This window comes from Theropithecus gelada, chromosome X, assembly GCF_003255815.1.
Source record: "Theropithecus gelada isolate Dixy chromosome X, Tgel_1.0, whole genome shotgun sequence".
Classification (NCBI taxonomy): Eukaryota; Metazoa; Chordata; class Mammalia; order Primates; family Cercopithecidae; genus Theropithecus; species Theropithecus gelada.
In genome coordinates, this window is record NC_037689.1 from 49,110,273 (window position 1) to 49,126,131 (window position 15,859).

Below are 15,859 nucleotides of genomic sequence, written 5' to 3' on the forward strand. Positions count from 1 at the left end.
TTAGTAGAGATGGGGTTTCACCATAGTCTCCATCTCCTGACCTCGTGATTCGCCCGCCTCGGCCTCTCAAAGTGCTGGGATTACAGGAGTGAGCCACTGTGCCTGGCCGGGACAGCCATTTTCTGTATCTCCCATGAGTTTGGAGAAAATACATGCCAGAATGCCAACTGTCTCAAAAGAGTCTTTCCTCCTTTTACCAGCTCAACTCTTTTATATCACTCACTTAAACAATGTGCCGATGCCTGCAGAACCAATTTGGGTCCAATGCCTCTCCAGATCATCCAGCACCTGAGTTTAGAATATGGGGTTTTGGCATGTGTTGTTTAGGCCTTTGGAGTCTGTGGCCAAACTCCATTTGAGAGGATATGTTGCTTGCAACATCCAGTTCAGCCCATGTTTTCAAGGATCGGTCTAACCCACAGAATGCTCACTGAAAAACTTTTAATTATAGACATTACGGGTACAGGTCACATCCATCCCAACAGGTGAGGAAATGGGTCTTGAACAACTGCAAAGCAGTGGTGACTGCATACTGCTGGGTGATCTGATTCACATTCCAGAAAAGGTTCACTTGCAAGAAGAACATGTGGCTGGCACCTCCACCTGGCCTGAAATCTCCAACTCATCCTGCTGAAGAGTAGAAGCTTGGAATCTGCCTCTTTTGGGTTCTAATACTGAGCTCTGTTTCCTATTGGTCTTAATGCCTCTGGAAAGTTATTTTATTCTGAGTATTTTCTTTTATGGTAGATGATACATATTTTAACTTATGCAATGAAGCTGAAATAAGTTGAACAATATAAAGAGTTAGTAAAACTTCTGGTACTCAACCTATTTAGCTCTCAGTGCTAGTTACAGTAAGCAAAGATCACCTTCAGTTGAAAGTGTTCAAAGGACAGAGGGTGGGCTAGAGCAGTGGTTCACAAAATGTCATCCTTACCCAGCATCAGTGTTACAGCCTGGGATCTGCACAGAAACGAAACTTCCCAGGTGGGCAGTCACCCATGGGACCTTCAAAGGCTCTGCTAGCTGAGAATTCTATCCTTAAAAAAGGAACAAAAACAAAATTAAGTCTTTTCGTGATTCTCACTAGTCACAGCACAGCAGGCTTCTAGCCAGCATACTCATACTTTTCCTCACAGTGGAGCACTGGTTCCCTGAGGGCGGTCCTTGAGCAGCACCACCTGTGCACTTGTTAGAGATGCAGTTTCTCAACACAACCTATCCTCACCAACATAACGGCAAATTGAATTTGAAGTAGGGACACCAATCTAAATTTATTCAGTCTTCCATGGAACCCACTGTCTGTCAAGATGTGAAAATGATAATGAACCACTGCTACTCATTTCATCCTTTAAAATGATTTCTCCATTAGATAATTGAAAAACAATTGAGGTCAGCACAGTGGCTTATGCCTGTAATCCCAGCACTTGGGGAGGTGGAGGCGGTCGGATCACCTGAGGTCGGGAGTTCGAGACCAGCCTGGCCAACATGGTGAAACCCCATCTTTACTAAAAATACAAAATTAGCCGGGCATGGTGGTGGGCACCTATAGCCCCAGCAATTCAGGAGGCAGAGGCAGGAGAATGGCTTGAGCGCAGGGGGCGGAGGTTGCAGTGAGCCAAGATCGCACCATTGCACTCCAGCATGGGCGACAGAGACTCTGTCTCAAAACAAACAAACAAACAAAAAAATTGAAACAAAGCTTTTCTTTCTTTTCTTTTTTTTTCTTTTTTCTTTTTGAGACAGTTTCGCTCTTGTTACCCTGGTTGGAATGCAATGGCGTGATCTCGGCTCACCACAACCTCCACCTCCCAGGTTCTCCTGCCTCAGCCTCCCAAGTAGCTGGGATTACAGGCATGTGCCACCACGCCCAGCTAATTTTGTATTTTTAGTAGAGATGGGGTTTCTCCAGGTCAGGCTGGTCTCCAACTCCCGACCTCAGGTGATCCGCCTGCCTTGGCCTCCCAAAGTTCTGGGATTGCAGGCGTGAGCCACTGCACCCAGCCAAAACAAAGTTTTTCAGTCATGGATTATGGATAAATTGAGGTGAGGTGCTATCAGGACAATAACTGTTTTCAAGCTCCCTAGCAAATCTAGTTTGCATTACATTTGAGAAACATTGCCCTAGATCCAGCTTGCCCAACTATATTAAATGCAGTGGGAAAGGTCCTTGTCTTTCCAGAAATCTCAAGAAAAGACCTCCCACAGATATAACACGGGTTATATGTCACTCCAAGTACAAGTACTTTCCCAAAAAGGAGAGGACCTATTGATGCAAGTCAGACATTTTATCCATGGCATGGAAATAGTTGTCAATTGCAAGTAAAATAGTTTTAATAACATTTGGGATGGGACTTTTTTTTTTTGAGATGGCGTCTCGCTCTTGTCACCCAGGTTGGAGTACAGTGGCATGATCTCGGTTCACTGCAACCTTCGTCTCCCGGGTTCAAGCGATTCTCCTGCTTCAACCTCCCGAGTAGCTGGGATTACAGGTGTGCACCACCACACCTGGCTAATTTTTTGTATTTTTAGTAGAAACTATCTGGGGCACACCAGATAGTTTATGCTAAATATGTGTTTCAGTGCTAAATATCTGCTTTTGTATGTCTGGCACTTTAGGACATGTATCATTTTGACCTCTGTGGGGGCTGGAACTGAGTAGCAAAGGTCAATGATCCAGACCCTCCATGGTTCTATGACCAAGGCTGGTAACACTTTGCATGTGCTGTGTCACATATCACGTGCTGGAAGAATTAAACACTGTTCATATAACTCTGCAGGGAGAGGATAGCTGTAAGCTTCAGTCTGGTTTCTTTTGGACTCTCTCCCTATGTGCCTTTTCCCTTTGCTGATTTTAATGTATACCCTTTTGCTGTAAAACAAAAACTGTAATTATGAGTATAATAGCTTTTGTTTTATTCTTTGTTATTTATTTTTATTTTTGGACATGGGGTCTTGCTCTGTCACTCAGGCTGGAGTGCAGTGGCATGATCATAGTTCACTGCAACCTCAAACTCCTGGGCTCTGGGAATCCTCTCACCTCAGCTTCCCAAGCAGCTAGGCCTGTAGATGCAAGCCATCATGCCCAACTTATAATAGCTTTTCTGGGTTCTGTGAATTATTCTAACAAATCATCTATCCTGAGAGAGTTCTTGGGGATCCCTGGTACACCAAAGAATAAATGATGTCCAAATGTGAACACACTTTACCTAATTCAAATAACATGAGAGTTACTTAAAATTTCCAAACTGTTGCCTGAAATCCAGAACAACATCTGCAGAGGTATCCTTGACCCCATGTTCCTGGCTTAAATATGCCATGATAGTCCAGAAAAATAACATCGCAATTTCCAAAGATTAGGGCTGTAGCAAAGAATCAACCTTCTGGAGTAAAGCAAGGCATCAGATTTAGAAGATATTTTTGACTAATGGAGTTTTATATATCAAGGAGGCCAATATCGACCAATTCATTGAGTAATTGAACATAGCATTCCTTTTGATCTGCTTGGTTTATGCAGGCCAAGTGTAACTGGGGAGGGATTATCTTCACTTAAGCCTCCTAAATTGAGGTCTCAGGAAGTGTAATTCCCCAAGGTAAAATGGAATGCAAATTTTCAACACAATGGCATAACCAACCAAAATCCCAGGAGGGATAATACTTACTTTGCTGTCTTGTTATTCAAGGATCCTTACCTGACTACTCAAGTTTGGAGACTCCAGGGAAGTCAGTATCTCTTCATTCTATCATTCAACGGAAACTTGTTTGTGCAGACAAAAAGCACACCTTTGACAGCTTTAGTCCTTTCTGCATTGAGAAATTCCTGTTTGTTTTTCATGCTTAGGGAAACATTCAAGGAATGTTTTTCAGACCATTTTAATGGAATATAGCATAAAGGCTAAGAGTATAGTCTCTGGACCCATATTGTCTGGATTCCAATCCTACATGCACTAATTACTACTTGTGTTAATTTGGGTATGTTTCTTACCTTTTCTAAGCCTTATTTTCTTCATCTGTAAAATGAAGATCATAGTATTCACCCTTATGGTGTTTTCGAGTACTATTGAATCAATCCAGGTAAAACACTTAGTACCCAGAAAATAATAATCACTCAATAAATGTTAAATATCATTGTCATTATCATTATCATTAGTCAATCTTCATTTTAATCTCAGTAGCACTTTTAAAGATTTTGATCCTGTAACTGCTATGACATGTCTTCTAAATGTCATTATATATTTTAGCTGCCTTTTCCTGGTCTCATTTTCATGATCAATCTCCTTTACTAGGGCAGTAAATAATAAATACACCATGCCTCAATCCCAGGACACCAATTTCTTCTTGTGTTCTTCACAGTTGTCTTGAGAAGTCTGGTTTATTTCCACCCTTCAGTTGGCAGTTTACATACTGGTAACTCCCAAAATTTATCTCTCTGTCACCAACCCCTATTCTGAACTCCACATCTCAGTATCCAATGGGAATTCTTGCCATCTCCACCCAGTTGAATAAAAGGCATTCTAAAATCATATGAATAATACGTAAATGCAAAAATGAGATTTTTATCTCTCATCTCTGTTTTTCTCATACTCACTGCTATTTCCGTGATTGCGGTCACCAAGCCATTTCCTTATGCAAGCCAAAATCTAGGGGTCAAGATTAATACACTCTCTCACCTATTGTATCCAATCCATTACAAGGTCCTATATAATTCTCATATATTTCCATATGTTAGCATCTCAACTGTGAAGACACCAATGGTCAAGTATATATTAAACAACCTTGCACCTACAAGATTGATAAACATTAAACTTTGAAAATCTCCTCATATTCTAAGAATTACTAAGCCTGATTGCTGTCAGTTTCCCAAATTACTATGCTACAGGCATTCATATAGCAGTTAATGTTAGTTTCTAAACAAAATTGATAATTATGCTGTTATAGACATTTGGTTTTTAATAAAAATTATACATGAGCTATAAAAACATAACAAGATTACATGTCACTAAGAACTGATTTGGTTTCCACTAACGAACTATAAGCAGTTACAACTAGATTTTGCGACTTCTTTAGTCACTTCTTTTAATGCATGAGCACTCCAGTTAATTATTGAGTTGACTTCATTTACATTTTCAGTGTCTGTCAAAAGGAATATCAACCATGTGTCTCAATAATTCAATAAATAAAGCACATGACAAAGTTGAGTTTGGATTTTAAGTATAGATTTTATTTAAAAATTAAACTAATAATTTCATGTGAAACATCAAATTAGCTAAACATTAAATTAAATTCCTTAATCTGGGGATATCTTGAAGGCGCATTGACTTGTAGCTATACTGAGGAAAAGAATGTAATATATGACGCAAATTTAACTCAAATTTATGTTCAAATGACATATTTCAGGATTATTGTAATGCAATAGAAAACTTTTTAATATATCTTATAACATTTGTTATTCTGATAGTTTAGAAAGCCAGGATTACATAGTTCTGTTAACTCCTTCAAAGGATATTAACATCTTTCATTAAATGAAGGAAGGACAAGGAAAAATATGAATTTGACATCGAACATTATAGCACAAAGGTTGAAATGGCTTAGTGGATGAACTTTTCTGATCATTGGTAAAATTAACATTATCTAGACTGTTCTGAATCTGGTGATTTCAGATTTTAGAATCCTAGAATCTCAATAGAACTACAAATATCCAGCCTAACTGCTTAACTAGTAAAATAATCTGTTTGTAATCTTTCTAAAGCATGGTACCACTTCTACCAATGCCTTTATAAACAATACTTTATGGGTCCCAAATCACCAAAAAAAAAAAAAAATCTATATTCTGCCATATGGTTTCCAATTGTCTTTCCAAAATTATTTCCTACGGTTTTTTTTTTTTTCTCACACACTCCATGTCCCAGACAACAAATTACCAAGTATTCCCTGAACATATACAGAGTCTTCACACCTCAATAGCTTTGTCTCAACTCTTCAGTAATGCCATCTCATCAACCCCAAATCTAAGTCATCTGTCAAGGTGTCGTTCTGATATCATGTCAAGACTTCATCATAAAGTCACACCAGACCGCCATATATGACAGTAATTTCTCCCTCCTCTAATGTTCCATCATACCCAGTGACTCATTTAAGTACTCACCACACTCTAATATGCATTAAAATTATTTATGCAGAATTCTTAAAATTTAAAGTATTCTTTAAGCAGAACCCTCTTTTGATTTATCATTTGTTTCCCTTTTAACACTGTTTCACTCACTGATTGTTAATTCAGTGAATAATTGTCTCACTGACACAGAAAAGGGCAACATTTAAGTGAACTTCAAAGGGAACTATCACTCACTGATTTCATTTTATTTTTATTTTATTTTATTTATTTAATTATTTTGAGACAGACTCTCTCTCTGTCACCCAGGCTGGAGTGCACTGGCACAATCTCAGCTCACTGCAACCTCCACCTCCTGGGTTCAAGCAATTCTACTGCCTCAGCCTCCCAAGTATCTAGGACTACAGGTGTGCATCACCATGCCCAGTTAATTTTTGTGTTTTTAATAGAGATGAGGTTTTACCATGTTGGCCAGGCTGGTCTCGAACTCCTGACCTCAAGTGATCTGCCCACTTTGGTGTCCCAAAGTGCTGGGCTTACAGGCGTGAGCCACCATGCCCGGCCGCTGATTTCATGTTAATAAATATAAGTGTTTCTTTGCTGAATATAAAGTGTAACTCTTATAATATATTTAGATTGCATTTAGAAATCATCATGCATCAGATTCAGAATGGTGAAACAGTTAGGAGCCACAATGTAATTGCCAAAACAATAACATAGTTTAATTCTTTATCCTTACTCTTAAAAGACCATTGAAAGAGATACAATCATAATGACCTAAGTAATGGAGTAATGTATTTAGATTTTTATCTGATCTTGGCAAATGCAATATTTCATTCATTAATGTATTTAGGGAAAAACCCTATATTGTTAAAGTTGTACATTATTTTCCTATGGAAGAAGGCCTAGTACAAAAATGAGGAACAGAATATTTTTCAAAAAAGTGGTGTTTCCCTGCCTTTTCCTACCCCTGCTGACCAATTTGCTCCACAAATATCTATTTTGAAATGTGTGTGGTTTGGTCCTAATAAGGTTACCTTCTCATTAACCAAAATGACTCCAAAAGGCATGGGGAGGAATAAAGAACAATGCAATCATAACAGAATTTCGGAAATTAAGATTTCTAGCAATCTTGGCCAACAAATGCTAAATTTGTTATCTAATACAAACAGAAGTATGGTAATGGTACATAAATAGACTAATAAAATGGAAGAGTTAGCCCAGAAATAAACCCTAGTATACATACAATTTTAAGATATGTGTAAAATCCTCAGCTCAGTAGGCAGATCTATTATTTATTAAATAATACTAGGATAAATAGTTGACTATAGGAAACAATACTATTTACTTTTAAGATACCAACATAAATATTTTGTTTTAAAGAGATAAATAGTTAAAAAACATAAATATGACTGATTGTCATATTGTAGATATTTGAGCAACAGATTGGAAGAGAAAACTATAAAAATCTAAATACATTAAAATAAATTTGGTTTCTTAAAAATTTCAAGTTCACTTTGAATCTTAGAGAATGTCATTGTGCAAATTACAAAGATAAAGACAAATAGAGTGACTTGGTCTGTGATGCAAAGAAAGCATGATAATAAAACCTACAGAAGGATGACCTTTTAAAATATATACTTAAGGTTAAAATGCCCTTCTACTTAGTAATATTTTTTAAAAACCAAATAAACTGAAAGGAAATGTGAGAGATTTTTCTTATAACTGCTATAGCCAAGACTTAGACTTGGGAATGGCATAGAAAGAATATTGTTAGAACAATTAAAATAGGGGGAAAGGCAAAAAGATGTTTCTCTGTTCTAGGAAGAGGATCTTGATCATACTACGTTCTGGTGTTTTTGACATTTTCTCAGGATTATGAGACAGGATAATTATATTCGTTTGCCAGTAAAGTTAGTTGAGGCTTGCAGAAATTTAATTACTTGCTCAAGAACTCTTTAAACCTCAATCCTAGGTTTGGACCCTTTCACTGTGATTGCAGGTGCTGGGCCTCAGAAAACAATATCCCACAATGAAAGCTTCAGAAGCAGCCTGAGACACAAAAGCTTTCCTATGACCTTGTCCTGTCTTTCTGTGTCTCAGTCCCTTTCTCCCCCAGGGCTAGCCACAGAAACTAGAATCCCTCTTCCTCAAGGCAGGTCATAGAAACTAGAACCCCTTTTCCCCAAAGCTAGTCATAAAACCTAAAAATATGACTCTTTAATTTCCCTCTGCCTTTCTGTGTAAAAACTGGCTATAAATAAATTATTTGATCCATATTTTTTTTACTGTAGGTCAAAAGACCTACATTCCAGAAAGGGTCTGCCCCTTACCCAGAAAGAAAAAATGCATGCTCGGAGAGGCCAAGAAGAATCTAGACAGTCCTTGCTGGATTTTCCCACTAGTCTATTGGCATTGGATCATCTTTTTTGTCCAATCAAATTTCAATACAGTTGTCTATACTTTGTTGAACCTAAGCATAAAAATCAATAATTTCCTCTGCTCCCGTGCATGCACGTTAAATACATTTGTATGTCTTTTCTCCAATTAATCTGCCCTTTGTAATTTGATTTTTCAGTGAACCTTCAGACAGCCAAGCCTTTGGCCCCAACACAGGAAAATATTATTTCCAGTATACCAACAACTCTGCATGGCTTAAGTAATCCACAGAAAAATAAACTATAGCAAGTTTATAAAATAGAAAATAAACTACAAATATGATTACAAAATGCTATACCAGTATTTATAATTGGTGTTTTGGTGCATTCAAAACAAGAAAAAGTCCAGTTCCCAGCAGGCATCTCTTCCAGGGAAATGAGCTGAATCAAATCAGATGAAGCATATGTCTTAGTGGTAATAAGGTCTCCTTTTTTTTTTTTTTTTGAAATCTAATTCAGTGTTTGTGTATGTGTGTGTGTGTGCGTGTGCGCACGTGCACGTGGGTGTGTGTGTTTCCATACTGAAAATGTGATTACAAATTGAACAAATTATATAAAAGTCAATGACCCAACAAATTTCATTTTCTCTCTTTAAAGATTGTATTACACAGAAAATTACATTAAATCCTACATAAGATAAGCATACTTAATAAATTTTTTAAATGAAAAGCAATATTTTGGCAGAGTCATGCAAGAAATTCTATGTAGCAAATGGTAAAATGAGAAGATACAAGCTTATATTCATTGCTTAGCAACAATCTAGGATGAATGCCCAGGAAATAATTGCTAACTATCAGAGGCAGGTAAAATTTAGAGGGGATAAAATATATCTTTGTTGAAACTTCTGAAGAAAATAATGCTTTGTTGCTGAGCTTAGATCACTTTTGGACAGTGTAGAGGGGCCTGTCTTTATTTCGTAATCTGTTCCTTCTTCGAGCCCTAATTATTTCAACTGATGTTAAGGAAATCAAAACATTTCACCTTGTGGGAGCCATAGGTTCTTGGCCTCCTAAGGTTTGCTAAAAATCACTGACATGAGGTAGATTGATTAATAGGAGAAAAGGCACACAAATTTATTTAACCTGCATACACAGGAGCCTTCAGAATGATAACCCAATGTCCCAAAGAGTTACAGAAACTTATATACCATCCTGAGGCCACAGTAAAGAATGCAGACTCAGAGCATGACCAGAAACAGGTAAATCAGACTTAAAGGTAAGACAGGTTAAGAGAAAGAGAAAGAAAGAAGCTTGACTAGCAAAGGTGGCCTTGTTATGTAGATGGAGCCTTCCCTCAGAGAGAATACATGGTACATGTTTCTTTTCAGATCTGTTAAAGGTGTCTGACTCTAAGGGAGGCAGAGCAAGATGGACAAATAGAATCTTCCAGTGATCACCCTCTCTGCAGAATCACCAAATTGAATGACTATCCACACAAAAAAGCACTTTCATAAGAACCAAAAATCAGATGAGGTACCAGCTCAGCTGCAATGGGATAGAACACCATAAGGGCTTCTGGGATTCCCAATTCCAGACCTTGGCTCCTGGATGGCATTTCTGGACCTTCTCAAGGCCTGTGGGAAGCCCCCGCTACCCTGAAGGGAGAGTCCCAAGCCTGGGAGCACTCACCACAAGCTAAGTAAAGAACCCTTGGGACTTGAGTAAATGGTCGTAGCCAAGCAGTACTCACCATGGGATGGGGATGGTGGTAGCCCTGGGGAGAGACTCCTCTGCTTTAGGAAACGGGAGGCAAAAATGGGAAGGAATTTGTCTTGCAGCTCAGCCACAGTACAATAGAGCACCAGGTAGATACCTAGGGCTCCCAACTCCAGGACCTGGCTCCTGGGTGACATCTCTGGACCTGCCCAGGTCCAGGGTGAACTAGCTGCCCTGAGGGGAAGTACACAAGCATGGCTGGATTTTCCAGTTGCTGACTGTAGAGCCCTTGGGCCTTGAGTGAACATAAATGGTAGCCAGGCAGTGGTGACTGTGGGCCTTGGGTGAGACCCAGTGCTGTGCTGGCTTTTAGTATGAACCAATGCAGTCCCAGTGCTGGTGGCCACAGGAGTGATTGTGTCACCCTTCCCCCAGCTCCAGGAAGCTCAGCACAGAGAGAGACTCTGTTTGGGATAAAGTAAGGGAAGAAAACAAGAGTGTTTGTCTGCTAATCCAGGGAATTTTCCTGGATCTTAATTAACAACACCAAAGCAATACCTCTATAAGACTGCAAGAGCCACAGTATTACTGTGCTTGGGGTGCTCACTAATGCAGATACTGCTGCAGTGACTAAAGACTTAGGTCACACCGAAGTCCCTTTGAATACCTGGAAAGCTTTCCCAAAACTACAAAGAATACAAAGATACCTAATTCTTCAATGCCCAGACACCAAAGAACATCCACAAGCCTCAAGACTATCCAGGAAAACACATCCTCACCAAATGAATAAAGAAAGCACCAGTGACCAAGCCCAGAGAGACAGAGATATGCGACCTTTCACAAGAACAAATGAAAATATCTGCTTTGAGGAAGTTCAACAAAATTAAAGACAACACAGAGAAGGAATTCGGAATTATATCAGATAAATTAAACAAAAAGATTGAAATATAAAAAGAATCAAGCAGAATTATTTGAGAAATGAAATTGACATACTGAAGATTGCATCAGCGTCTCTTAACAGAAGAATTGATTAAGCAGAAGGAAGAATTAGTGAGCTTAAAGACAGGCTATTTAAAACAACAGAGTCAGAGGAGACAAAAGAATAAAGAAGAATAAAGCATGCCTACAAGAGCTAGAAAACAGCCTAAAACGGGAAACTCTAAGAGGTATTGGCCTTAAAGAGAAGGTAAAGAGAGAGATGGGGGTAGAAAGTTTATTCCAGGGGATAATAACAAAGAACTTCTCAAACCTAGAGAAAGATATCAATATCCAAGTATAAGGTTATAGAACACTAAGTAGATTTAACCCAAAGAAGACTACAGCAAGGCATTTAAAAAACATTTAATTAAACATAATAAAAAGTCCAGAAATATGGCCAGTGAATTTTGGACATCGGTGCCAGCTAATCTAATGGAATAAAGAAGAGTTGTTTTAAAAGGTATTATAACAATTGAATAACCAAATGGAAAAATGTACCTGGATGCCAATCTTACATTACATAAATTTATTCGAAATGGATCTTAGGCCTCAATATAAAAGCAAAAATTATAAAATTATAAAACTTACAGGATAAAATATTTCAATCCTTGCTGTAGGGAAAGATTTCTTAGAATACAAAAAGATAAATTGTATTTTATCAAATATAAAAAAGAACTTTTCCTAAAAGTCAAGAAATGAAAGACAAGTCATAAACCTAGAGAAAATACTAACAATACATTTACCTGAACAAAGAGCTTGTATCTGGAATACATAAAGAATGATTCCACTTGATACTAAAATGACTACTAAATATTGCGCAACATTCATGGTTAAATATTTCAGTAAAAGATATTCAATAAGCTCATGAATAAGTTCCCAACACTTTTACTCCTCAGCAAGATACAAATAAAATCCACAATTCAGATACCAATTCACACCTTCTATAATGTCTGCAATTAAAAAGTGTCACAAAACCAAAAGCCGGCATGGATATGGAGCAACTGGTGCTTCATATACTGATATTAGGACTGAAAAATGGTACAGGGACTTCGAAAAACATTTTGGCAGTTTCTCAATAAGTTAAACACACACCACCATATGATCCAGACCTTCTACTTCCAGCCCTTCTATTTACTCCAGAGAAATGAAAGCTTATGTTCATACAAAGACTTCTAAAAACTATGTTCACGGCCACTTTCTGTACAACAGTAAAAATGTGGAAAGAACCGAAATGTCCATCATTTGGTAAATGAGTAAACAATATGTGGTATAACTATAACTATACAATAGAATTCAGATTCAACAATGAAAAGGAACTGATTTTCTCATACACACAAAAGCATGCACCCACTTCAAATACATTTTTCCAAGTGAAGGAAGCAAATTGGACTACATATTTGTATCTATCAATTTACATGAAATTGCCATATATAAATTACCATTTAAACTTATGTCTACAGATACAAAATAAAGATCATAAATATATCAAAACAACCTTTAGTAACATGCCATCATGAGACTATTTCTTTGACTTTTATTAATTACGAATATGGCATGTGCTCTGTGTAAAACTTCCAAAACAAGGAAATGAATATTTCTTTGCAAAATAACCATAATTAGCCATCAAATGTATATATTACCAAATGCAAACATATACATATATTTACATACATAACATTTATAAATCTAGGCACATATTTGGAAGTTTATAATTTGTCCTTTTTACTGATAATGTAACTTGAAGATATTTTTCAGAAATATGTATAAATTTACCTGAAATATTATAAAAGTTGTACAGAAGTCACAATATGGACACACTATAATTTATCTCACAACTGTTTTGTCTTTTATGCATTGATACTCTTTTGCATGTATTTAAGTTAGTTGTGTCAAATACAGTCCTAGAAGTAGAATTAACATGCAAAAGGCATGCAAATTTTAAAACTTTGCTGGATCATCAAATTTATTTCCAGAAAGAGAGTAACATTTTAAACTCCTTTCATACTCTGATACTAGGGTAAAAATATAAAATGTATCTTAATCATATTTAATATACTTATCAATCTTTTATATTTTTTGTATCTATTTTTGATTCTTTTTCCTAATATCGTTTGTTAACTAGGCTATAATTTTATTATTTGAAATACCAAAATTATTACACTTTAAGCATACATATATGTATATTTTCTTTTTACTCTCACTTATGTACTATACATTGTTTCTGTATTGATTCAGATTTGAGCTATCTTATATAAAGTATATAAACTACTTTGCCAAAGTTGAATGTTATTAAATATTACATAATTATTATAGATACAAGCTTTTTGCCATAGTTAATACAAATGTCACTTGATTTTCTTTATGGAAGATTTCGGGTGCTCTTATATAATTTCTCATCCAGGTCAACATTATCATCATCACCATTTATAAGGAAAAGGGTTAGTATTTTAATATTTTGCTCAGAACTATGCTTATATTTTTAACATTTTTAAATAATTTGTTCAAATCTGTATTATAATAAGAAAGAAACCTGGATTTCTTTGTCTTTTGTTATTTTTATGCTAGCTTTTCCTTTGCTTAATTTTGTTTTTACTGTCAGTGAAATCATTTTATTTATATGAATTAATTAGTTTATATAAATAATTTTAATTAAAAATAGCTATAAAGTTTTGAAATACTTTAGCATACTATATATTTGACATACACATGAAATATGAAGAATATTAATGAAGTGAACAAATGTCTCTCTACCAATATTGCAAGAGAAATAAGGACATGTTACCAACAGGTGAACAATAACTTAAATGATGACAAACCTTTTGTTATAAACCAGGTGGTATTTGGTGGAAAGATGTCCTCGTCCTTGTCGACTTTGAGAAGTGCCTTCTCAATAGCATCCATGGAGACCTACCACCAGGGAAAATGGAGCTGAATCTTCCCAAAGAGAAAAGAAAACAAATTGTCAACACAGGATTCTATATTAACAAGACCATCCTTTGAAACTGAGAATAAGACATATGCACGTAGACAGACCTCAGGCAATTCGTCTCTGAACAATCTGTGATTTATTTGCTCCCAGAAGCTCTACAGGCTGTAGGAAATGACCCGTGAAAACACAAACTTTGAAAATGCGTGAAAGGCAAGATGCGCCTTCTGCTGGTGACAATAGGTAATGACAGTAGATTGTAATTTCGGCCTAGAAATTTATGTAGCATCACAACTGTTTCATTGAATTGGATACAAGAGGGTCACTAAGATTGGCTCAGAATTCTGGGATGGGCCATCAATCTCATCTTCTGAAGGAGAGGTTGTCAAAAAATGTGTAGAAATGTTTTTAATTAGCCTCAGATAAAAATCCAATAGAATAACTTAAATTGAATAAAAAATTTCAACAAACACGAAAGTGGTGACAAAAGAGGAAACAGAAATTAAAAGAGAAGAGAAAAAGCATAAAATGAAGGGGAAGATGGTCAACTTAAAAAAAAAAAACTATTAATAATGACTTTACATTGTATAAGGCCTAAACATTCCATTAAAATTTAGTAGAGATTTACAGATAAGAAAAAAAAGCAAGTTCCAATTTTAGACTCTTAATATGAAAGACAACTTACATTTAAAAACTAATTAGGTTGAAAATAATAGTATGGGAAAAGACAACAAACAAAAGTAAGCATTAAAGAGCTAAGTAAGGCCGGGCGCGGTGGCTCACGCCTGTAATCCCGGCACTTTGGGAGGCCGAGGAGGGTGGATCATGAGTTCAGGAGATCGAGACCATCCTGGCTAACATGATGAAACTCTGTCTCTACTAAAAAAATACAAAAAATTAGCTGGGCATGGTGGCGGGCGCCTGTAGTCCCAGCTACTTGGGAGGCTGAGGCAAGAGAATGGTGTGAACCCCGGAGGCGGAGCTTGCAGTGAGCCGAGATTGCACCACTGCACTCTGGCCTGGGCGACAAAGAGAGACTCAGTCTCAAGAAAAAAAAAAAAAAAATCTGTGTAAAACCGAAAATAAAATTTGATGACTCCCTGCAACAATCTAAATGGTCTGTCTCCTCTACCAGGGCACTGTAAATTTAACCTGAAAGACTGGTTCAGGCCATGATGGGAAGGAGGTGTCAGACATGCCTCATTATGTCCCCCTCCCTTGAGGAATTCAGGAAAAGCTGGCTAGCATTTAACATCAACACAGAACTTAAGTCTGATAAGAAACATTTACAATCTGTTCTCTCTGAAGCCTGCTGCTTTTAGGCTTCATCTGCATGATAAAACCTTGGTCTCTGCAACCCCTTATCATAACCCAAACATTCCTTTCTACTCTTTCTACTGATAATAACTCTTTCAACTAATTGTCAATCAGAAAATTTTACAATCTGTCTATAACCTGGAAACCCCCACCATGCTCCTGCCCTGGCCCCCTCCAGTTGTCCTATCTTTCTGGACTGAAGCCATGTATTTCTAAAATGTATTTGATTGATGTCTTATGTCTACTGAAAAATTATAAAACCAAGTTGTGCCCCGACCACCTTGGGCACATATTTTCGAGGTCTCCTGAGGGCTGTGTCATAGGCCATGGTCACTCATATTTGGCTCAAAATAAATATCTTCAAATATTTTACAGAGTTTGACTCTTTTCATCAACAGCTAGAATGGGTACACTAATGCTAGGAAAAAAGTAGCCT

General features: G+C 37.0%; 1 long non-coding RNA gene across 1 annotated transcript; it reads right to left on the reverse strand.

Moving 5' to 3' along the window:
• Positions 1-2,368: 2,368 nt before the first annotated feature.
• On the reverse strand, positions 2,369-14,114 carry LOC112615057. The gene is made up of 2 exons (XR_003117268.1): positions 13,997-14,114; positions 2,369-3,836 (listed from the first exon to the last, which is right to left on the reverse strand). It is a non-coding gene; the product is annotated as an uncharacterized LOC112615057 (long non-coding RNA).
• Between the last annotated feature and the right edge of the window lie 1,745 nt (positions 14,115-15,859).